Raw genomic sequence first — 24,847 nt, 5'->3', positions numbered from 1 at the left:
AATCTGGCCCCAGAAGAGGCAGAAGCACTCAATTCTCTTTTTTCCCATTTTCCCCAGGAGAATGCTGGGGTGGCCCCTACAATGTTTTGTGGAAACCAGGAAAAAATAGCAGGGAGAGGCCTGAGATGCCATCACAGAATGTGCTAGAAATACAGATGCTCTTATGCCCCAAGAGCAGCTGTGATGGATATTGGGGAAAATTGTAGAGATAAGGACGATGCCAGGATATTTGTGGCAGATAAATTCCTCACAGGAATTCGCTGGGGGAATGCCATTGGGCTTTTCTCCAGACAGAACATTTATCAACAGCTTGGATGGAATTGAACCTGTGGAGTGTGCTGATGCTGCTGGGTGAGAGGAAGGCCTGAGTGACCACAGAATCTGTAACCTGTATCTTTCAATATGATGCAATGAAATGAAGTGGTTTGGATTAAATGGAAATTGCAAAGTGCAGGCCAGGGAGGACCTAGGTAAGGAGTTGATGATGATGAACTTGTGGTTTAAGAAACCGCAGGCTAGACATTGAGTTACAAATTGGAGGTGACTGTCAGGACATCTGGTCCTGGCTCTAGAAAAGATGAAAGAGGTCTTGTGTTCATGGGAGAAGCTCTCAACCCCGACACCCTGTCAGGAACCTTTAAAAATTTCAAATACCCCAGGATGTCTAGCCTGAAATGAGTGGCTGATGATGTTTGAAATCTCTTGAGCTGTTTTGAAAGACACAGAGATGAAAAACTAAGGGTCTCATGGACTGTTGTCCAGAAGGAAGGCAAGCTGGTTTGCACAGTAAAGTGGAGGAAACACAGAGCCCACCCTTTCAGGATTAGCCTGATTCATAACAGAGACCAGAAGCCAAGGAAGCATTAGTGGTTCTGTTCAAAGATGCCTCATACCACTGCTGTTCTCAGCCTAGTTTTGGGCCTTCAAAGCCTCCTAACCGTGGCTAACTCCACATGCTGGACAGATCCTTTTCAACAGAAGCCTCCCCAGCTGTCATTAGACAATATAGTGAAAATAGTGGTAGACAGAAAGTATCTTGAGTGACTGTCTGCTCCTTCTCTTTGAAGATGCCAGGTCCCCTTTCTTGACATCCAGGTATATGGCCTGTACTGTGGCCATACACTTTTAAGAAGTCTTGTAATGTCTGCCACCTCCTTGTATTTTGGCTCTTAGAAGCTGTTATTTCATTGGGGTGATCTATGGCAATAAAAGGAACACAGCAAAATTAATGGTCTGGGGACATTAAAAGCCATCACAGAAAGCAATGCTTCAACTCAGTTTTCTCAAGCAGCTTGTTCTGTGGGAACTCAGGCCATGTTGTGAGGATGTGCAAACAGTACAAGGAAAGCAACTGACTGTTGTTCTACTTGTCAGTCATGAGGATGGACCACATAGGAAATGGATCCTCCAGCTCTACTTGAGCCTTCAGATTGTGGCAGCAAAAACCAGCATCTTGCTAAACTGTCGAAACTGCCTGCTTCAGGTCTTTTCATTACATGAGGAAAAATAAACCACCAATTTGTCTGAAGCAGGGCCTAGCAAACTCTGACCCATGGACTGGCTTCCTGATTTTGGAAATAAAGTTCTATAAAAATCATTCATTTGCTTCTTTGCCATAAGCTGCCTCCGAGGACCATGCCAGAGCTTCTGCAGGATGACTGGCCCATCTATCATTCATTCTGCTACTTGCTTTTCCAGTGACTAGTGCTGTTTAATAAATACTCCAAAGCACGGCCACTAAAGCAACCATATTATTATGCTTAATGGATGCAGTAGGTCAGTTTGGTCAAAGCACAGGGGTGATGTGTGTCTGATCCCCACTTTCTAAGGCCTTTTTGGGAAGAATTCAAGGATAGGAGGGCTCTACAATCTTGTCTAGTGTTTGGGGAAGAATAAGCTGAAGAAGCTCAGAACACACAGATGTGGCTTCTCCATGTATCTGGGCTTCCTCACAATGTGGGGGCTACTACATAGTGGGGTTTCTTTTAAAGTTTATTTATCATTTTTATTTAAAGGTTTTTTTTATCATTTTTATTTTAAAGGTTTATTTTTATTTTATGTGTACTGATGTTTTGTCTGTACACATCGTGCATTCCTGGTACCCAAGGAGATCAGAGGAAGGGGTTGGTCCCCTTGACTCTGGAATTTTATATGGGTGTCAGCTGCAATGTACATGCTGGGAATTGAATCCTGATCCTCTGGAAGAACAGCCAGTGCTCCTAACCACTGAGAGCATTTCTCCAGACTCTGGGGTTTTGTGGTGATATCTTGTTTGTACAAATAAAGCCTGTCTGAAGATCAGAGAATGGAGCTTGCCACTAGCTAACCATAGAGGTCTGGGAGGTCTATACAGTCAGACAGGAAGTGAGATGGCTGGGTCAGATGGTAGAGCATGTGACTCTTAATCCCAGGGTCCTGGGTTCATGTCCCATTTGGGTGCCAAAATCTAAATGGGAGTTCTTAATTGATCTAAATAATAAAAACCCGGAATCAGATATAGAGGAAAATGCTGAGAGATCAGAGAAAAGAAGGAGCAAGCCACATCCATCTTTACCTCATTAGCTTTCCAGTGGAAAAGAGAGTTACGGTTTCTTCCTGCTTATATCCTCTCTCTGCCCAGCCATCTCACTTCCTGTCTGTCTGTACAGACCTCCAGACCTCTATGGTTTGCTAGTGGCATGCTCCATTTTCTGATCTTCAGGCAGGCTTTATTTGTACAAGCAAGATATTACTGCGGGGTTTCTTCTAAGGAAGCTTGGACTCTAAGTTTTTGTTAAAATTTATTTTAGTGAATATCAAAATACTCTGACAGATTTTTGACTGAGTAATTGTCACTAAAATTTACTAAATATAAAAATTCATAAACTAAAATTTATATATACAACTACAGGGTCCACAAAACATTCTCCTTCCCTTCAGAATGTGTCAAATACATTGCTATCATTACCTGTATTTTGCCATTAACCTCAAATGGTCCCTTGAGCCTAAGTTCTGAAACTATTCTCTCTTTGATTAGGACTAAGATGGCAGCTGTTAGGGACACTATTCATTCAGCCCTCCAAGCCTTCTCAAGCTCCCACAGTCCTCTTCTCCATGCTTGCATGACATCCATGGTAACTCAGTCTCATAAATGGTAAAATGATATAACACAATATAAGGGCTTTTGAAGAGCCGTATAAATGTGGGAGCAAAGCTGGTTTTCAAGAATTTAGTGCCGTCTTCCAGCTTCTTCTAAGAATGGTAGTCAGTTTCCTTCTTTCACTCAGTAAACTTAGAACAATGTCATCTAGGTTGAGACCAGTACAGAGTCATGGGCAGTTCTGATGTGGACTCCATGTTCAGGGTGGCTATCTGAGCATGAAAGCTGGTTGTTCTCATTGCTGTTTCATTGCTGGGTCCTTTATCCTGTCACTAACCATTGCTACAATAAACATCTTTAACAAACAGAGTTTGACTTGAAGTCCATGTTGAATCCATTGAGAACTTTATTTAAAGTGCCGTGTTGCATTTTATCTCACTTTAGTTGTGACACTGACTAAAGCTACCATGGCGAGTTTGAGAATGATAATCTCTACTCAGCCCATAGGTACAGGACCTGTCCTATCAACTATGTCATGCATAAGTGCCATGAGCCAATATTTTTCTTCCCCGGAATGATAGAGCTGTGTGTGACTTGAGAACACTTGCAACTCTGCCCCACAGGCCACTCTAATCACTACTTCAGTTATAGTAGATACTTTGAAGGGAAGATAGATAGGGGGCCTTGACAATTAGGCAAAAAAAATCAATGGAGACATGGATTCTGGAGCTTCACACAGGATCTCTCCATTGGCATGTTCACGTTTTGGGGAGGACTCTTATTCCTTGAACCAAAGAATATTGGTGGTCAGCTCCAGAATGTTGTCACAAAAAAGAAATTGGCACAGTGCTGTCATGTTAGGATTAGATCAGATTTCTTATTACAGATGCTGATTTATTTAACAGCATCCTTGAATCTCTTCTGGCTATAGGGTTGCTCAGTGGGACTAATTTTCTTCTTGCTTAACATCCAGTACCTAAGCCAGCAGGCATGGCCTCAGTTTGTTTCAAATTCACCACCAGCAGCAGTCATCAGGCTAGCACAATCTGAGATGTGTCTGCACTCATGTTTTCCCGTAAAGTCTCCTTGCTCTGGTTTACCAGTGATTGTCACCATACTACCTGGTCTCAAATTTTGGAAGGGTGACACCATCTTAGGCAATGTCGAATTTATACTTGGCTAACATATCATCCATGATGTGGCAATACCCGAGGGAGATCTTTCCTAGCTCATATGCTTCTCAAATTTTGATGGTTCTCCTGTCAATCTTACACTAGAGTGGATTATAATGTTTGTAATTAAGCACAACACTCGATATAAACATCCCCTTGCCCCTTATATTCTGTAAATGTTTAACAACAGTGTGTGTGTGTGTGTGTGTGTGTGTGTGTGTGTGTGTGTCCTGTTACATTTTGCAACTCTACCAAAAAACTATGAGAGTTTAGATCATTTTGTATTCTCGTCACCATGTGCCTTATCTGCACTTTACTAATATTGGTAAAAGGTACTCCAATGTCACAATAACATAGAAACACACACACACACACACACACACACACACACACACACACACACACACACACACACGGGACTTTTTTCAGTAGAAAAGTTTGCTTGAGTTCAACTCCTCACTTTTTTTTTTTTGACCTACATAGTCATAGATGAAGGATTTAGGGAGGCCTTTCCCTTGAGGCATTGTTTGATTTAAACTAGGAAAACTTGAATGTGTAGGCTTACGGTCCCAAGATAATTTCTGTCCTTTCCTTAGTAGAATGTGGGTGGACAGTGACTTTCCATGCATTTCCAGATTGCCCTATGGATATGGGAAGAGGTGGGGGGGGGGAGAGGGGGATTGAAACAATTCAGGGATACATGCTCTGTGGCAGGCCTTCCCTGTATTTGGGTTGTCATTTTCATGTCGAATTAGGAAACACATTGAAAAACAAGAGGCATATGGCTAACAACTGATTAAGGATCTTGGTGGAATTCTTGTCAATTCGGGAGACTGTCCTACTTTGAAACCATGGCCACTCCCTCTGTGAGTGTGCTGTGCTGTCCCTCTCTTCTCTAACTCCCAGAGGGCTGCAGAGAAAGATGAAGACTTCAGCTTGCACACCAACCAAGCGACACACCTTGCTGCTGCTGGAACTCCAGCTCAGGCCAGGACTTTAGCCTTTCATCATCTACTGGGAACTTCCTTCTTCTCAGTGCACCATCCCTCATGTCAGGGGGTTGCTGGTCTCTCTTCAATGGTAGCACTTCCTCATCAAAGATGAGGAAATGCAGGTCACATGGAAGGTAGAGTCAGGAAGGGCAGAGGTAGTGAGTTCATTTCGTTTCAAGGAAGCAAATATTTCTTTTTTTCTTCTCCTTGGCACTGATGACTAGGACTGTGTTGGGTCAGGTGACTGGAGCAGGACATGTATATGGGAATGGGTCTGGCTAAAGCTGAGAGCCTCTGGGCTTCTTTGTAAGTTAACACCTGAATTCTTCCCCCCATTTTACAGAGCTTCATTGTGAACCCTCACAGTGGCCTCCAAGACACAGCAATCATCCTGCCTCAGCTTCCCAAGGCCTTCATTAACACATTTTGCTATGTTCCTTTCCCCTTATAGAAAGAGACTGCTTTTGTGACCCAAAATAGGCTCCGAAGAATATGGAATTTAGTAGTGACTTTGAATTCATAGTTGTAATAGTTGCTAAGGCCCAACACTAGATGAACCTAGGCCCCCCTGTGTGCTAAACAAGTGCTTTACTACTTAACACTATTATAAGCTCTCAAAACAAAAGAAAACAGCAACAAAAACCCAACTATAAACCCACAAACAAACAAAAAAACTTTTTGGATCAGGATGGGGCTCACACCTTTAATCTCAGAATTTGAGTGACAGAAGCAGGTAGGTCTTCATGAATTCAAGACCAGCTTGGTCTGTATGGAGAGTTCCAGGTCAGGCAGGATTACATAGTTAGATCTTGTCTCAAAAAATTCTTTTTGTGACAGTTTTCCTAAAGTCGTTTAAGCTGGCTGGCAACTTGTGATTCTCCTGCCTCAGCCTCATAAGTAGCTGGGATTACACACATGGGATTTTTGCTATGAGAAACATAGTGGATTTCCTTCCCTTAGAAATAAGGATTAAACAGAAATAGCACACACAGGGGCAGACAAATTAAGTCTTTATTCTAAAATGGCACCCATCCTGGATTGGTTTTAATGAACACTCCTAATTAGAAGCATGATCAGAGCTCACTACAGAGTCTACCCGGGCATTTCTAGTGTGCATTTTCCTGTTCCAGTTTGACTCCTCCCCCAAAAGTCAATGTTTGCTGTGCGTCGTCTAGCTGTTTCCTTGATGAGTTGTGATGGCTCATACCCTGACAGGAAAGTTACAAGACTCACTAGATCAGGGGGTGTGCAAGGCTCACAAAGCCCCTCCTCAGGGTTACAGAAACAGTAAGCAGTTGCTGATGACAAAGGAGACACTGGGTGGCGCGGTTGTCTGGCTGTCACAGGAAGCTAAGCTGATGCATCTCGAGTTCTCACTCATCCTGCAACAGGACTTTCCCACCATGAAGCTGCTTTGCAGGCATCCATGCTCCTGCAAGTAAACCCAGTAATCTCATTGCTTCATCAGGCTAGTCTTGGATGGTGGTTTCCTTTTCTTTTTTGTCTGTCTTTGCCTTCTCTATCTAGGGTGAATAGGGCTTTCTGTACATCTGTCTAAACTAGTGACTCATAGCAACACTTCTAAGAAAATTTTAGGTAAATGAAGCAGAAGCACAGAGCATTCCCATTTGATCCTTGACCTCTTTGTTCCTGCTCAGTCTCCCTGCTATCAATACCCTGCACCAGAGTGGTGTGTGCATTATAACCAATGAGCCTACACTGACACACTATTGTCCAAAGTCCATCGTTTACATGAGGGCCCACTCTTATGTTCTACAGTCTATGGGTCTTGATAAATGTAGAATGACAAGTTCCCATTAAGAAATTAACACCCAGAACATTTATTTCCCAAGATCCTCTGTGTTCTGCCTATTTGTATTCTCCTCTCAGCCTCTGGAAACCACTGTTTTTTTTTTCAACTCCATGCCTTTTTTTTTCTAGAGCTCCTTGTGGTTGGATAGTCTAGAATTCCTTGTGCATGCTGTATAGCCTGTCATGTAAGCTTCCTTCACTTGGAAATGTGCAGTTAAGGTTCCCCTGTAGTTGGATAGTTCACTGCATTTTGATGCTGGATAATAGTTAATTGTCTGGATTCACCATGCTGTATTTGTCTGTTCACCCACCAAAGGCATCCTGGTTGTTTCTAAGTTTCATCAGCTAAGAATAAAGGTGCTATAAAATAGTGCACAGTATTTTCAACCTGTTTTGGTAAACACCAGTAAGCATGTATCTAATATATAGTATATACTTGGTATATAGTAAAAGTATCTATAATTGTTTTTGCTGTTGTTTTGTTTTTGAGACAGAATCTTGCTATACAGTTCAGGCTGAACTTGAACATGCAACTCCCCTGCTTCAGTCTCTTAAGGGATAGAATTACAAATGAGTGCCACCCCACTTATTCTAATCTACTTGTTTGCAGTACTGGGGTTTGAACCCAGGTCTTTGTGCATGCCAGGCAGATAATAAACCACTGAGCTACAGCTCCACCTCTTGGCTTAGTAGAAGGAACTGCCAACTTTTTATCAACAAGACATTTTTTTGCCTCACCCTCAATGAATGAGGGTTCCTTTTGCTTACACTGTGGCCAGCATTTGGTGTCATCAGATTTTTGCTGTTCTGAAGTGTGTAGTAGTAACATATTTTTGTTTTCATGATTCTGTGGGATTTGTAGGTGGCTCTTCCCCTCTGGGCTGATTAGCTGGGCACAGTGGTCTTGGATGATATTAATTCTGTCTGGGGTGTTGGCTGTGATTGCTAGTGGCTTGCCCAACTTCCATGTGGTTAGCCCAGACATCTTTACATGGTGATGGAAGGTTTGTAATAGCAAGAAAGGAGATGTCCTAATACACAGCTCTCCCCAAGCCACTATCCATCCATGTTTACTACATGAAGAGAACAAGTCATAAATCCCACATTGAAGGGAAAAAGATACAGACTATTCAAGTTATATTTTGCCAATCTAGAGCACATGATGACTATGGTACCTAACGACCTAGGGGAGGATTTAACATGTACAAGAGGGCATTATGCAAATGCTACAATATGTTATTATATGTTTTAAATAACATATTGGTTGTAAAAAAGAAACTCCTCTGTCTTCTCAGAATTGCTAACACAGTGACCCCAGTATTTGGTTGCTAGCCCTGGTACCTGTTTCCTCTTCTGCTGACCTACTTCGACTGACCAGAGACCCTCTAACAGGAGAGGAAGAAACATGCCCCTATGGAAAGTGTGAGAAAGGATACCTGGAAGAAAATAATAGTGAGATTCCAAAGACTTACATAGCTTCTCCTCAACAAACCATCTCAGTTTAAAAGAGAATACTGACACATAGGAAGAGACAGAACCGCCAGGTTGAGGCTTCGGAAGTGGACAATGTCAGTGTCATTGGTGAAATTGCAAGGATAACAGATAACAGTGATGGCACTCCATTGAAGCTCCTTCCTGCATTTAATGTTGGGATAACACCAGTGGGAAGAGAGGGTGGGGTGGGGGTTGGGTCGGAGGATGGGGAGTGGGTGTGTGTAGGTGGGAAGTAGCCCCTGTATGAAAGAGGCAAGGATTTGAGTAGGTTTCAAATCCCAGAAGCAAAATGTTTTCGAAGCGAAGCAGGTTGTCTCTCTTACCTGGGATCCATCTTTCCTACTTAGCTTGACAGCTGTAAATGTTTGATTCCATGTTTTTTTCAACAGCTCCCCGAAGAAGCATTGTTCATGGGAAAGAAGGTCTTATGCTTTGGAACACTGCAGTCAGTGATCAAGCGTGACTCAAGATCAACATTTTGCTGCAAAAGAATAAGAAAGAAGATTTAGAGCACAGTGGATTTAGTTCTCCTTATTTTAAAATAACAAAATTAATAAAGCATGGAACATATGCTAGACTATTTTTGTTTATGGAGATGAGGTCTTATCCATAGGTCATGGGGGGAGGTGCTTTTCCCACTGAGGCATCTTGCCAGCCCAACAAACATTTTCATATAAACTTATATATGGTGGTAGAGCTACTGGGATCAAAGATGCTTTTATACTGGCTTGAAAGACTTTTTCTTCTGCAATGTTGGGTGATGATTATAAATCTAGGAAGATTAGGAAATCCAGCGAGGGACTCTTCTCTGTTACAGAAAAGGCTTCTCTGAGATGTTTCCTGAAACATTTGGTTTTCCATACAGGGGCTCTCCAATCTTTACAACCCAGTTGCTACCTTCACCTCATCCCTCCACTTTACCACCCTCAAAGCACTCTTTGTATTAAGAGCCCCAGGGTAAAATGCTATGCACTAACTGCTTTAAATTCTTTCTGGTATTACAGTTGATTGCACTCTGTCTGAGAAACATGTCCACAGAGGCAGAAAATAAGTTTCCCTATGATTGAAAAGAAATAATCTTTACGGAACTTTCAAGGCACTGGGGAGATAGCTCACCAGTGAAGTGCTTACCATGCAAGCATGAGCCCCTGAATTTGATCCCCTAGTACCCACATTAAAAAGTCAGCCATGGTCGAGTGTTTGAAATCCCAGCTCATGGGAGGTGGAGACAATAGGATCCTTGGTGTTCACTGGTCAACCAGTCTGGTCAAACTGGTGAGCCCCAGGTTCTGTTAGAGATCCTGTCTCAAGAAATAAGCTATTGAGTAATGGAAGGAGATCCCTGATATCTACACACACACACACACACACACACACACACACACACACACACACACACCAGATACACACACAGACACACAGACATATACACACAGAGACACAGATACACACACAGAGAGACAGACACACAGAAACACACACACACACACACACACACACACACACACACACACACACAGAGAGAGAGAGAGAGAGAGAGAGAGAGAGAGAGAGACAGAGACAGAGACAGAGACAGAGAGACAGAGAGACAGAGAGACAGAGAGAGAGTTTGATGTTTGATTTCTTGCTGCTGTGATAAATACCATGACCAAAAGCAACTTGAGAAAGAAAGGACACGAGAAACCAGGTCAGTAACAATACTGCTTCTGCCCTACTCCACATGTTCACCCAGCTTTTTCTACAACCTAGCACCATCTGCCCAGGGATGGCACTGCCCACAGGGAGCTGGCCATTCCTCCTTCAGTTAGAAAAAAAAAAGAGCCCACAGATATGACCACAAGTCTATAGGAAGAAAGCAATTCCTCAATTGAGATCTTCTCTCAATGCCAGATGTGCCAATTTGACAACCAAGGTTAGCCATCCCCCCCCTCTCTCTCTCACACACACACGTCATTTTAAAGAAGCATCGATTTTTACTATTTTACTGTATTTGTTAGGTATGAGCAGGAGAGTGATTTAGAGTCTACTTTTAGGAACTGGAGAGGATCCCCAACTCTCATTTAGTTCTGTTGGGACAGGGGCTGTTTCTGCAGACAAGATGTTCCCTTCACAGAAACGGTGATAAAGCACCACAATTAGTGAGTGCAGCAATGAAGTGGAAGGGTCTAACCTTTCGGGCGTGCCAACAATGTGCTCCTTAATTTGAAAATAGGGTACACAGCCTTTGCAAGTGGAGAACAGCAAGGGTTCATCACTCAACTTGACATGCCTCCTTTGCAGCAGAGGCGAGGGAAGGGATCCTCTCGGCTCCATTTGCTCTGCCTTTTGCCTAAATTCTCAAAGAGCAGATGCTCTAATTAGGGGTACCAGACACTGAAAATATCTGGCACCTGGGGAGAACACGCTGACAGGTTCTCCTCGAGAAGCCAGCCTTCCTCCGGAGCACCTTGGAGCACCTTGCGTGCATCGCCAGCAGCAAGCCTTATTATCCCCCTTTTGCAAATGGTAGAAAAGTGTGGCAGGAGATTCAAAGGGCTCACTTGCGGCTGCAGGGGAAGCCAAATGCTCTTCTCAAAATAGAAACAGAGAGCTCTGGGAAGCTTAGACAGCGAGAGAGGGTCTTTAATCTCTGGACTCTTCTGTGTCGTTTTAGACACTTCTTTACCTCATGAAAGGGCTGCCAACTCTTCCTCCAGGATGTCATAAAAAGGTGACATTTAGAGAAGGAAATTGAAACTCTAAATTGACTTCTACTAAGGCAGGAAAATAAGTGCCCTGTATTCCTTCTCTTAGCCAGATGTTTGTAATTTTCCCTTGGGAGTCTACCCTGAGGGGAGCTGAAGAGGCAAAATAGAATAGGCCACTTGAGTTGGTTGCTTATGCACTCAAGATTTGATTTTTATTATTCTTTTTTTTTTCTTCATGGTGGGAGCTATGGACATTCCATTCAAGTGGACAGATAGAGGAAAAGGATTTCTATCTCACTCCCTGGCCTTTGGGATAAAAGAACCTCTGAATGTCTTGCAATGATAAATAAGGAGTCCGAGATGAACCCTCCATTTCCAGGTCTGGGAATATAGGTACCTATGATTATTTTTACGCATTTTTATTTGATTTGGATATTTAACTTCAACACAGATGACAGAGCACTTTTGAGATGTACCTATGCAGAATGTCCTGTCCTCCTTTGGAGTCATCATCATAAGAAGAGCATGGCCTATGGTGCCTGCTGGTCCAAGGAGGAGGAGAGACACGAAGCCTGGATCACAGACCAACTGAGCCCAAGCACCTGGGCTAGTCCCTGGCCACAGTGTACAAACATTGTTCACTATTGTGGGTGACTGGGTTTTGTAATAGCTTGCTATGCAGCACACCGTGTGACAGATGACTGATAAAGCCATTGAAAGAGGAGACGGTGAGAAATCCTTGACGGGCTGTGAGCAATGTTTGCAAAAGTGTCCACCTTAAGGCAATGACATAGTACTTAGCAAATGTAAGAACTCAACCAAGTTTGTATTTGATGTATTTTAACAAAATAACCATAGCTAATGTTCTGAATGTCTGGACTGCCCATTGATCTCTTCCTTCTAGGTAACAATAACTTTTATATCCTTTTTGTAGCCTTTTATAGCAAATTCTTTGCCCTTTATTGCTCTGCCAGCATTTGGCATTTATCTAAGTTTTAATTCTAGGTTGAACTATATACCTAGTATCTACAATCTACAATTAACATTTTGATGTATTTTTGTACATTTCTGTCTATTCACTCGTCATTTTAATTCTAAAATTTATAGTTATTATTATTATTGAGTGTGTATGGCATGTACATAGGCATATTTATGACACAACACACATATGTAGAACAGGGAAAACCCCCGTGGAATTGGATCTGCTCTTCCGTGGGTTTTTGGAATCCAACTTAGGTTGTTAAACTTATGTGGCAAGTACCTTTACTTGCGGAACCTTCCCGCTGGCCCCTCTCTTTATTTTAATTTTTGATGTAGTTCAAAATAAGTTGCAGGTGTCAGTATGCCTCACCAACAAGCGCGCATACTCACCACTCCCCAAAGTTTCCTTAGACTCCTTCCCAGTCCATGTTTGCCCCTATGCCTGAGGGCACACACTCTTCTGATTTCTTTTCACAGTTTACATTAGATTGGCCTGTTTTTGAACTTCATAAGAGTAGAACTATGCACTGTGCCCCCCTGTGTCCTGCTTCTTCCTCTTGGCTTAACACTTCTCTATTGTTTTAGTGAGTAGAACATCTTTATTAGGATCTACATATTAGATTTTCACATAGAAATTGAACACAGAGATGCGAAAGACTTGAGAAGTGTTCTGATGAGCCCAGTGTCATTACCTGTCCTTTCCTCCCACCCAGTGCCACTAAGCAGACAAAGATTAGGTATTTCAAACTCCTTAGGGAAAGATTCACAGTGACAGAGAATTAACATTGTCTGCTTGAGACTCTCTCATGTTGACCTCATTCTCAAACGAATAATTTAGGCAAGATTGTTGAAGACCTTAAAACTTGGGGCTTCCGTGATGTGTACCCAGCTACGCTAATCAACATTAAATAGCACACTTGAACTGCAAAGCAAGCACCTCTCCTACTTCCTTGTGTGCTGATGCCTTTCCTGACCCCACTCTTGCTTAGGGTTGATAAGTATTTCAAAACCACCAAGGGGAGTTATTGATATTTGTCTCTTGGGCACAGGGCTTTTGATTTAGTGAGTTCAGTAAGATGTAAAGGCTGACCAAGCTCTTAGGATTAATTAAACTGAACTTTCTTCTGGGGTGTTGCCTGCAGTATGCACTTCAGGGGTCCCACCACAGTGCGAGAAAACTGAATTAGTGGGAGCAATTAAAGAACTTGGCTAGTTGCCTTCCTCACTCTGCTCTGGTGGGTGATCCAGCATGTAGGGGGAGGGGGAGGTGAATGAAAGATAAAGTGTGACAGATTTCAGAAGAGCTAAGTTCATTGAATTGCTTTATTTCTTAGAGGTAACTGGAAGTTAGGCCAACTGTAAAAATGAAAGCCACTGTCTGGATGCCACTATCTTCATTTCCCAGAATCCCCCTGTCTGAGGACTTCCAGCTTCAGCAGGGACCAGGTGACTTGTTCTAAGGGCCATGGAGCTGCTCTGTGTTCATGTTTAAAAGGTTGGGACAAGGGCCAGGCTTTATTACCATGAAAAGAACTGTCAGTCTGCTTGGTCATCTTGTGGGCATAGAGCTTTGTCTATTAACTCCTGTCTGCAGTTCCTTGGCAACTAGGTGAGGACACCAATGTCACCTAGCTGGGCATCTGCCTTCAACTTCTTGTAGTTCTGTGCCAGGAAGCCTTACCTGCTAATCCAAGCCCATCACATAGACATGCTGCTGAACTTAGGGTCACATCTTCCAGATCCTGAAGAGAGACGAAGCTTTAAGTAGAGGGCTTATCTAAGTAGTCTTGGTCAAGGTGTGTTCTGCCCATCCTAGTTTTGTCAGGTTGATTGACAAGTTGTAACTCTTTTTTTTGGGGGTGGGGGAGAACGTTTCTATCCTGACTGAGTAAGGCTTCAGGCTTTCTCTTCTCCATCAAATGAGATTCCTGGGTAGCATAATTCCAATTGCTTGGGTCCATTGTTTTAATAATAAGAGAGCTTTAGAGCAGTGGTTCTCAACCTTCCTAATACTATGACCCTTTAATACAGTTCCTCATATTGTGGGGACCCCAAACCACAAAATTATTTCATTGCTACTCCATAACTACCATTTTGCTACTGTTATGAATTGTAATGTAAATATCTGATATGTGACTCCCAAAGGGGTCATGACCCATAGGTTGAGAACCACACTGCCTTAGAGTGTCTTCACCCCTGCCAGGCCTTTATAGAAGCAGCTGCCCATAAGCTCACACTCATCTCATTTTCTCTCTGATTATTCTAGTTCAGTTCTGAGGCACACATCACTGGAGCATACCCAGGGCTTCTGGAAAAGCCGGCAGAGCCCTGCCTCAAAATCGACTCTGTGAACACAAGCCACTGTGGAGAAACAAAAGTTGCATGACCCAAACATGCTAATTTCTATAGTTAATAGGAAATTACCATACATGTGCTTGAGCTCCAGAGAACAGGATAATTACCAAGCTGACCACAACCTAAACTGCAACTTATTCACACATGAGCTAATAAATGCATTTTGTTTTAAAGCCTGTGGGTTTGGGCACAGTTTGTTACATGGCATTGTTGAGGTCACAATACCTAAGACCTATTTTAGTCACCCACCAAGGACAATGTGGTCTTGGTAGTTAGAAGTTGAATGTGTTGCCTCAGAAATTATAATCAACAAAATTACATTATTTTTATTATATAATTAAATTGTACCTTCTAATTTGACATCCTACTCAGGAATCCCACACTTGGGCATGCGTACATCCTATCCAGAGATAAATGCAGCACTACTAATTTAATTATGTTTGTCTTTAGACTGGTAACTGTGACACCAAATGAGGGTGCCCTTACCTCTTTTGGAAGCTGGTTTCTATTCTGCATGTATTCTAATCTCAAATTAGTTACTGGGAATTTTAAAAATAGAATTTTGTGCCTGGTGTTGGTGGTGCACGCCTTTAATCCCAGCACTTGGGAGGCAGAGGCAGGCAGATCTCTGTGAGTTCGAGGCCAGCCTGGTCTCCAGAGTGAGTGTCAGGATACGTTTCAAAGCTACACAGAGAAACTCTGTCTCAAAAAACCAAAAAAAAAAAAAAAAGAGTTTTACATGAGTTTTGGCATAATTCAGTGACTTAGGAGTAAGCTAGCATCCACCAGACACCCATGTAACTTCTTTGCCAGGGTTATTTATTAAAAATGCTCATGAGAAATCCCACATGACTACATTTCAATTAATTGTAATAAAATAAAAAAGTTCCTCAGTCACAATCTTCACACATCAAGCATTCAGTGACTATGTATGGCCAGTAGTCACTACTCTGGAGACAGATAGAGACCTTCCCCAGAATCCCAGTAAATGCTGCTGGGCGATGCTAACCTCAACACTTGTGCTATCATTTCTTTTAGAAGTGTTTCTGTCTAAACATCTGGCTTCTTGGACCAGTTGATTCTAACAGCACCTCACTCTGGGCCCATGGGAAAAGTAAGCTACTATTTCCTAGAATATAGTTTTTGAACTCAAGCTAGCCTGGTTTGACACCTGTAGTATTGACTGTTCTCTTAGCTTCTAGGTCACAAAGCTGGCTATTAACACAGAATCTTTACTTTCTTAGTATACCTACAGAGGGATTGTGGCTCTTTCAGGATTCCTAAGTCAGGCTGTGGCAGAGATTGAAGGCTTTAGGAAGAAGCTCCACTTTGAGTTGTGAAGTCCCTAGCCAACCCTAAGAGGAAGTAAGAGAAGAAAATGAGACACCAAACAGACATATTGAGCAAAATCAAGAAATGTCCATGCTCTACTGGGCAAAATTTCCCCTTGTTTACCCTTCACTCCAGCACAGCTTGAACTCAGATTCATTAAAGGGAGGGTCTGTGGGCATTCTCTGGTTTTTTCAAGGAAAATCTCTCAAAGAAATTCCTTAAACCATCCTTCGCCTCTCTCTACCTATTGACTCACTTACTGTGCCTTTTTTGAGTGATGGATAAACCAGAAAGGATAAACCAAGCTCCTGCACATCTAGAACTTTCCTTGGGTGTTACATTTCCAACTTTCCTGTAGAGGTCTCCAAGTGATGAGAACAGTTGGGGCAGGGGCCCCAAAGCAGCAGTTCTAAGAATGTCCATGTTGAGGGCCAAGAATGCCAGGAAGAGAATTCCAGTTCCCAGTTCCATGTCACCTTTTACCTCTGTGTGGAAACTGTATGTGAACACATGGTGAATCTGAGAGGAGGCATCTGAACACTTCATGTTTGGGCCCCTTGGGATACCAACCCACTCCTCCTCATGCTTCACCCCAGTTTCTACTAATCATATAAGATTCCCATACTAGCAGCTCCATATGGTGTCATACTTCTTGAACCACTCCTACTATTTGGGAACTCTGCCCCCATCTCTTGCTCTCTCTTAAGACCCCAACTATGAACCTATAATAAACTAAACTTTGAAGGCTGTGAATTTCACTCTGAATTCATGAGTAAAGATCCTCTCCCCATCTCTAGTTTAATGTCAACTTGACACAAACTATAGCCAATTATCTGAGACTAGGAAACCACAGCTGAGAAATTTCCTTCATATGGTTAAGCTCTAGGCAAGTCTGTAGGGTATTTTCTTAATTAGTGGTATCAGAGGGCTCAGCCATTGTGGGTGGGGCTATGTGTGGGCTTGTGGTCCACAGGTTGAGTCAGCTATGAGGAACAAGCTAGTAAGAAACACCCCTCTATGGCATCTGCTTCAGCTTCTCCCTCCAAGTTCATGCCCTGCTTGAGTTCCTGCCCCAACTTCCTTTGATGAACCTTGATATGGAACGGTGAGTGAAATAAACCCTTTCTTCCCCAAGTTGCTTTTAGTCATGTGTTTCATCACAGCAGTAGAATCCCTAACTAAGACAAACCCCCAACGTCACTGACTTGAGGGGCAGCTTTGGTGGCCATCATATATTCTGAGACATAGCTCCTGAGCTAAGGTCACCAAGAGCCAAGAAAATCTCTACCACTCTCAAAGTCTCCCCCAACTCCCTTATACATATGGGCTAACTCCACCTGGTATTGTGAGGTCTCACTGGCCGGCCCACTGAGTCACATTAACTCTTTTTCTTCAGCTCTGCTTCTATCAGTTATTAGCTTCTGCCTACTGTTTCTTGTCTTCACTCTTATTGCTTTAGACTCTGTGAGGAAGGAGTTAGAATCACTAGATATTTCCACAGACCCATAGTCTCACTGAAGTTTTTCTGAGATTGCCTTGGCTTGGCTTGTGGACATTTCTCAGGTTTAGTATGTGTTTGATTCTATGATGAGAGGCATTGACCATACTGTACTGGGTACTCGATAGGTATAACTCCTGTTCTTTTTACAGCCAAATCTGTGACATGACACAGGCAATGCTTTTATTTCCACTTTGAGGATGGAGTAAGAGTGCCAGGGGGTAGTTGACTGCTCAAATGAAGCCCTGCTACTGAGATTCAGTGTCATCCCAATGAAGCTCCTTCAGTACACGATAGCTTCCTTCTGCTTTGAGGGGCAATTTCTTCTTGTTTATTGCTTCTCTTCTTAAGCCATGCATTTCCTTCTAAGAAATAACTTCTCTTCACTTTCTGTGTCTTCAGTCCCTGCTCCCTTTTCAGACACTTCCCTTGAGGAGTGTGCTTGGAGTCACCTTGTCCCACCATCACCTCCACTGTGCTCAGAGGTGAAGAGGGAGCAGTGTCTCTCTTGATTCCCACTTGTGCAGTTGTCTGATATCATTTGACAGTTTTGAGCATTTCTCTTCTTTCCTTCTCACTTCTTGGCTTCGTTTAAATTCAAAACTTAGAGTTTCTTCTCTGTTCTTTCTAACTGCCTCTTTCTGTCTCCCTTTGAATTTCCATAATAAAGGGGAATTAGGAGCTGCCATTTATACATATATATTTATCTTTATTTTTATGTTAATTACACACAATGGGATTTTCATATACGTATATACTGTATTTTGATTGTCTCCACACATACCCCATCATCTCCATTTATTTTCATTCCACACTGGCTAATCCTCTGACTCTTCCAAAGTGTTCTCCCTAAGGCTTTTGGGTTTATTTTGATGACCCAAGGAGTTACATTAGAGTTGCTTATATGAGCACGAGTGAGGAATTTTTTTTTATAGGAGCATGGCACCTTACCAGTGGCTATACCACTGGAAGAGAATGCCCCTCACTCCACCAACCATAACTACATATAAATCCTTAGGGAGGGTCGATGACTGACAAACTCCTTTCTCCATTCATGACAGGCTATCCACAGGTTCAATATCTTCTAGCTTTTTCAGGCAACCACTGCTTTCGTGAGTTGAAAAGCACAATGGCTATGTAATTACTGGAAGCTGGCATTCTCCATCAGCCTACCACTTTTTCTGGCTCTAATATTATTGTATGACTATCCACCTGGAGAGACATGAGCAAACATGTCTCCACCCCAGATTGGGAATTGATGACAGACCAAAGTAAGGATACTACCAAATATAATTTGGTGACACAATGAGTTTATTATGGATACTTCAGGAATATCAGGGGTTCATTCACAAGCACAGGGATAACTCTAAGCCCACCCCAGTATGAGTGACAGAGCGCAAAACCTGGAAATTTAAAGCTCATATGTAACCTGCAGGCAGAGTGACAGTTTACAGAGTGCTGGTCTTTCAGCAGTTCTTATTGCTTATTTAAGCATGGAGAGGGAGGGGTCTAGTGAATCCATTTAATTCCAGGGTTTTCCTGAGATTTCTGAGTTATTCCCTATTATTAATAGCCTCCCTTTAGTATTAATGCACTTTCTTTTAAGATGGAATATATTATCTCAGAGGAAATTGCTGTATAACACATGTACATTCCACATTGTGTTGTGTTCTGCAGAGTTGTCTGAGCCTTGGAGGCAGGGAAATGACATAGATGTCCTACTTATTGCTAAGCATTCAATTGTCACTGTTCTGATCACTTTGACTATACCAAGTCTCTGCAATTACCACTGATCATTCCAAAAAAGCATTCTTTGACAAAAACCGATAGCAGCAATAATCTTTTGGTATATATGTTGGGCACATCATGTCCAGTTAGCAAAAAAAAGAAAAAAATAGCAGCACTCCTCTATTAGGGCATTTGACATCCCTACCCATGGGCTTTTGACTGGGTTTACAGAAGTAGGCCTCAAATCCAACTAGAGAGCAAGTGGTTACTACCATTACAGACTTGCCACTGTTGCACCAGTAAGCATATTTTAACTGACCCATTGGTTATATTGCATACAGTATTAATGGCTGGGTAAGACTATTGATGATAAATCCTCCTCCAGCGACCTCTTAACACCTTCTAGCACTGTGAAGATTCTGTGTTCTACCTTTTAAAGGGAGAAGTAATGAACAATTTGTGGACATATTTAAAAACTTATTGGGGGTTAGGGGCTGGTTAGGAGTTTTCCCTGAGGACCTGATATGTGGAGAAGTAACTTAGTTCCTTGTCTAAAATAAGGAACATGCTTGGCAAGGCCAGTAATGACTTGGAGTCAGGGCCTTGGGGGAGCTGCAGTTTTAGATCCTGGAAACCCGATATTTCCCTGACTTGATGGGTTGCGGTTATCAGTACCAAGGTCCCTGAGTGCTTGGTCTGGGAAGTTCTTGAGATATCCTATGTTTTCCTTTGGGCAATTTTCCTTCCGCTGACTTCATTCTACTGTATGATAGCTTTTTGCTGACTCTATCCCATTTTCCCACTACAGCCATATATAAGATGCTGTACATCTTAATAAACTTGCTTGGCATAAGATACAGCTTGTGAAAGACCTCCTGACTCTAACTTTCCTTCTTTTATTATTTCTGATCCTCTAGTCCTGTGTCTCAGGAACCTGTTACCTGCTGATCCAGTAAAAAACCACTATATGTATATTTTTCAAGAGACATAATTTGTCTTACATATGTATATATTTTATAATAGGCTACAAGCTATTTTATAGATACATTTATCTTTTCTTACATTTTTTATTATTATGAAAAATACGCATAACCTAACTTTATGAATGTAGCCATTTTAAATGTATAGGTTAATGATCTCTCTGGCTTTAAGCACATTCACATTGTTCTGCAAACATCATCATTCTCCATCTCTTGAACTTTTGTAACTTCTCATAATGAAACTATGTATCTATTAAATAATAATAACTCCCCTTTCTTCCCTTCTACACACACACACACAGAGAGAGAGAGAGAGAGAGAGAGAGAGAGAGAGAGAAAAGAGAGAGAGAGAGAGAGACAGAGAGAGAGAGAGAGAGAGAGAGACAGAGAGTAATCACTCTTTTACTTTCCATATCCATTTGAATCCTCTATGTGGCTCAGGTAAGTAGAATTATACAGTATTTATCCTTTTGTGTCTGGCTAATTTCAGTTGATGAAACATTCAAGTTTTATCCACATTGTAGCACACATCAAAATGCCATGTCTGGGATGCACAATCTCATACCAAACTCCCTGTTCCACAGCTTTTATAATATTTCTCTTCTGCAATGGTCCCTGAGTTTTAGATGTGGGAGTTGTATTGTAGATGTAGCTATCAGAACTGGGTTCCACAAATCTAAATTTTGATTGGTTGTGGTTTTCTGTAATGATTTCCATCTGTTGCAAAGAGAAGTTTTCTTGCTATGGGATGGGGACCACACTTATCTGTGGGTATAAGGACAAACATTTAGAATACAAGTAGGGATTATCCTGTTAAGTAAGTGTCAGTAGAAGATTTGCCTCTTAAGATCCATGACTTCACTAGCCCTGTGTAGTTGGCTAGGTTTCCAGTACCAGGTATGGATTCTTTCTTATTCAATGGGTCCTACATGCAATTAGAGAGCTGTTGGTTATTGCCAAGATATGCATGCCACTACTGTACCCTTATGGCTATGAAGCCATGATGGCCATTCTGGTTCATTGGTTTCATAGCTGGGTTGGTTGCTTTCTTCCTTTAGAAACTTGCTAGGAAAGTCAGGAAGTCTCACAGCATGACTTCCTAAACATGAGCTGAATAAGAACAACTACAATAGACACACTAATATGATGGGACAAGCCAATTAGGCTTCAACCCTACACAAAGAGCTATAGGCAAGGAAGGGATGCTGATAGTGAGAGAAATAGACTTCCCCAGAAAAGAACAATTGGTTTTCCAATATCAAATGTTCAGCCAGTAAACATACATAAAAGTAACATTATACAGACCAAACAGGTTGTTTTTATGTATCTAAGTATGGCAGGGTTCGGAGGGAGGCAAGGGAAATGAGAAATAATATGATTATAATCTCAAAAAATAAAATAAATTGAAATAAAAACACTTACAAAAAATACCAAGCCTTTTTAAGACCGAGCTAGACTCCCTTAATATAGGTGACAATAGTGTGACTGGGACAATATATGAGGCCACTGGCAGTGGGTCCAAGACCTAACACTAATGCACAAACTGACTTATGGAGAGATACCTTGCCCAGCCTAGACACAGGGGTGTTGAGGTGGAGAGGTGCCTTGGTCCTTCCTCAATGAGATGATGTGACAGACTTAATAGACTTCCTAGGGGAGGCCTTACCCTCTCCAGGTGCAGATGGGAGGAGGGTGAGTGAAGGGAGGGGGAGGAAAGGAGGGAGAGGAACTGGGATTGGATTGTAAAAATAAATTAATAAAAAATGAAAAAAAACCAACAAAAAATGCCATGCCTTTTAAAAGCTGAATGGTAACACATTATTGCCATCTTTGTTATCCATTGATGGGAAATCTGAGGTTTTGTTTGTTTCTTACTACCATGAAAATTACTGCTGCAAACATGGATACTCATTGAGACTCTACTTCCAAGTCTTTTAAAGAGTAGGAACAGTAGTGTGCTTATGGTTATTTTCTGTGTGTATGCATATGTGCTTGCGTGCCAGTGTGTGTGTGTGTGTGTGTGTGTGTGTGTGTCTACTGCAGGCATGCATATGCTGTAGTGTGAATGTGGAGGTCAGATGACATCCTTTGTGTGTGGATCCTCACCTTTCCACTTTGTTTGAGACAGGGTTTCTTCACTGCTGTGGAATCCAGGTCTGCAGACTCCTGGAGTGTCTCTCCTGCCTACCCCTTCCTGTTCCCTGTAGGCATGCAGGGAATCCAGATACTTGAGCTTTAGCTTGGGTTCCAAGGATCCTAGCCCAGGTTGTCAGGCTTGTGTGGCCTGTGCTTTTAGCCACTGAGCCATCTCTGCAGCTCACACTGTGTGACGTTCAAGGATCTGCGGTACTGTTTTCCAGGAGGCTAGATATTCTACATTCCTGCTAGCAATGCATGAGGACTCCAATTTGTCCTCCCAGGCACTTGTAGTTTTCTGTCATTGTGTGTATGCTTAGTGGTGTCGTCCCACAGAAAAGCTCAATAAGTAATTATTGAATGATTGGCTACAATGGAGTATTTATAATTCACATTGTCCAAATACAGAATTCATGTTGAGCCTAGGTGAAAAGAGCTCAGCAGTTCTGGGACATTCCTTCAGAGCACTTGACTTTTTGAAAAGATCATGAGGCCCGGGCATGTGGTAACAGTGAGATGTGGCAGTAAGGATCCACCTGCTGGAAGCGAACGGCCTCTCATTTTCAGTGCTGGTTAATTATTGTCAGCTGGGGTGCAGGTTGGAAGCAATGAGTTTTTGTGCTAAAAGCTGAAAGAGAAATTTACCAAGTGACAGTCTCCTCTCCTCGAAAGTCCTTAGCAGTGGTAGACTATGTCAGGGTCCCCAATTTTCCTTTTCCCTCTTCGCTTGCCCTGTTGCCTCACTGTGGCTGGACTGTGTTTACTCAGCCTTTGACTTTGCCTCGACTCTGAGCAATGTTTTCCCACTCGTCCATGGGTGGCAGTGGTTGTGGTTCTGCAGTTCTCTTGTGCTTCTGCCACCACCACAGGAGGAAAATACCTGGCTAATACACTCACCCCATGTAGAAATGCCTAGCTGCTCTCTGCGCAGCCAGCTGACCACAGCTATCTGAAGAGCCATGAGAACTAAGACAGCTAATGATATACTGTTGCAGTTTTGTGGTTATTATTTCAGTGCATAAGGTAGCAGGAGTGAACTGATGGGCAAAGCCATTGTAAAGTTACAAATATGCATCTCAGTGCCTAAGAATCATTGGTATTGATAGAGAAACTACTTTTTTTTTTTTAATCCAGTATCCTCGACCTGGCTCCTCATCTCTGTTTTAGAAGGCTCTCACATCTCACATCTGTAGCAATGCAAATATGTGCCCCCCCACCTGTGTGTTTTAAAATCAGACATAGGTCCTGGGGAGATAGCTCAGTTGGTAAAGTGCTAGAGTGAACATGAAGACCTGAGTTCTGATCCCCAACACATATGTAAAGTGCTGGGCATGGTAGCTAGATTGGCACTAGGAAGATGGAGATGGAAGATCCTGGAGGTAATGGGCCCACGATGCTTGCTGAGTCAGCAGCTCCAGGTTCAGTCAAGACATGTCCTAAAAAGTAAGGGTTGAGAATGATTGCGGAAGGCTTGTGAAGCCAGCCTATCACCTTCATGCACACAAGTACCCATATGCTTATGTACCTGCACAGTAGAGACCACTCCCAGAATCAAGAAGAGGAGACCCATCACCTCATCTATCCCCTACCTTCTAGAAAGCTCCTCTACATTTTTTTTTTGTTTGTAGATAAACTTACTTTCTACCCCCAACTCCTACAAACTACTAATTAGGTACATTTGTTTGTATAGCTTATTATTTTAGCTATCACGTAAATGTAGTCATATAGAACGCTGACCTTTGAACCTGGCTTTTTCCACTTAGCACTTGTAGCTAGGGTTCATCTGTGTCACTGAGGGGATCAATAGTGCATGTCTTTTAACTGTCATGTGTTCCATTCTATGATACTACCACAGGCTGTTTATCCAACTCCTTTTGGTGAATAGAAGATTAAAAGGAGAAGAAAAGCCTTGTATCTTTTCTAGGCTTTGCTTGGGTTGGTACTTCTGGGAATATTTGAGGCATGTTTGTTGAACACATACATTTTTATTTATCTTGCATAAATACCCAGAAGTGGTTAATGGGTTGTAGAGTAATTGTAAGTTTGACTTTCTGTGATACAACCAAGCAGGCTGTCAGAGCAGCAGTAATATTGTACTCTTCTAGTAGTGTATAAGGGTTCCAGCCATTCCAGATCCCAACACCTGCCACTGACAGCCTTCAAGTCTAGCCATTCTAATGTGGGGAAGATGTATTTCATTGGACAGCTGTCCATCAGCATCCCTGATGGATTGGCTCCAGGATTCCCAACAGGCATGCAACTCTACATATGCTCAAGTCCCATAAAATGTTGTATTTGCAATAAACTACAAATATTCTCCTATATATTAAAAACCTCTGTATTCTTACAATACCTAGCACAATGTAAGAAGTTTATAAATAGTTATTCTATATTATAGTTTATTATTTAGGAAATAATCACAAGGAAAAATCTGTGCACACTCAATATAGACGTAATTAAGAATATTTCTGTCTTTCCATCCACCACGTGCACTCTTTGTAACCCAACCTCGTCTATAGCTTGTGGCAATCTTCCCACCTCTGGCTGCTGAATGCTGGCATTCAGGCACATACCACCACTCACAACTAAAAAGAGTAGTTT

At 42.2% G+C, this 24,847-nt stretch overlaps 1 protein-coding gene across 1 annotated transcript in view; it reads left to right on the top strand.

Annotated features, from left to right (window-relative positions):
• Positions 1-9,119, top strand: part of Dtd1 (D-aminoacyl-tRNA deacylase 1) — a 193,967-nt gene extending 184,848 nt beyond the window's left edge. Inside the window, exon 6 of the mRNA XM_027421610.2 lies at positions 8,939-9,119. The gene's annotated coding sequence lies outside the window, so the exon portion shown is untranslated. The remainder of the gene's footprint in view (positions 1-8,938) is intronic.
• The last annotated feature ends 15,728 nt before the right edge of the window (positions 9,120-24,847 follow it).

Source organism: Cricetulus griseus, chromosome 6 (assembly GCF_003668045.3).
Source record: "Cricetulus griseus strain 17A/GY chromosome 6, alternate assembly CriGri-PICRH-1.0, whole genome shotgun sequence".
NCBI lineage: Eukaryota > Metazoa > Chordata > Mammalia > Rodentia > Cricetidae > Cricetulus > Cricetulus griseus.
The sequence above is the reverse complement of the archived record's forward strand: the minus strand, read 5'-3'. Positions and strand labels throughout refer to the sequence as shown.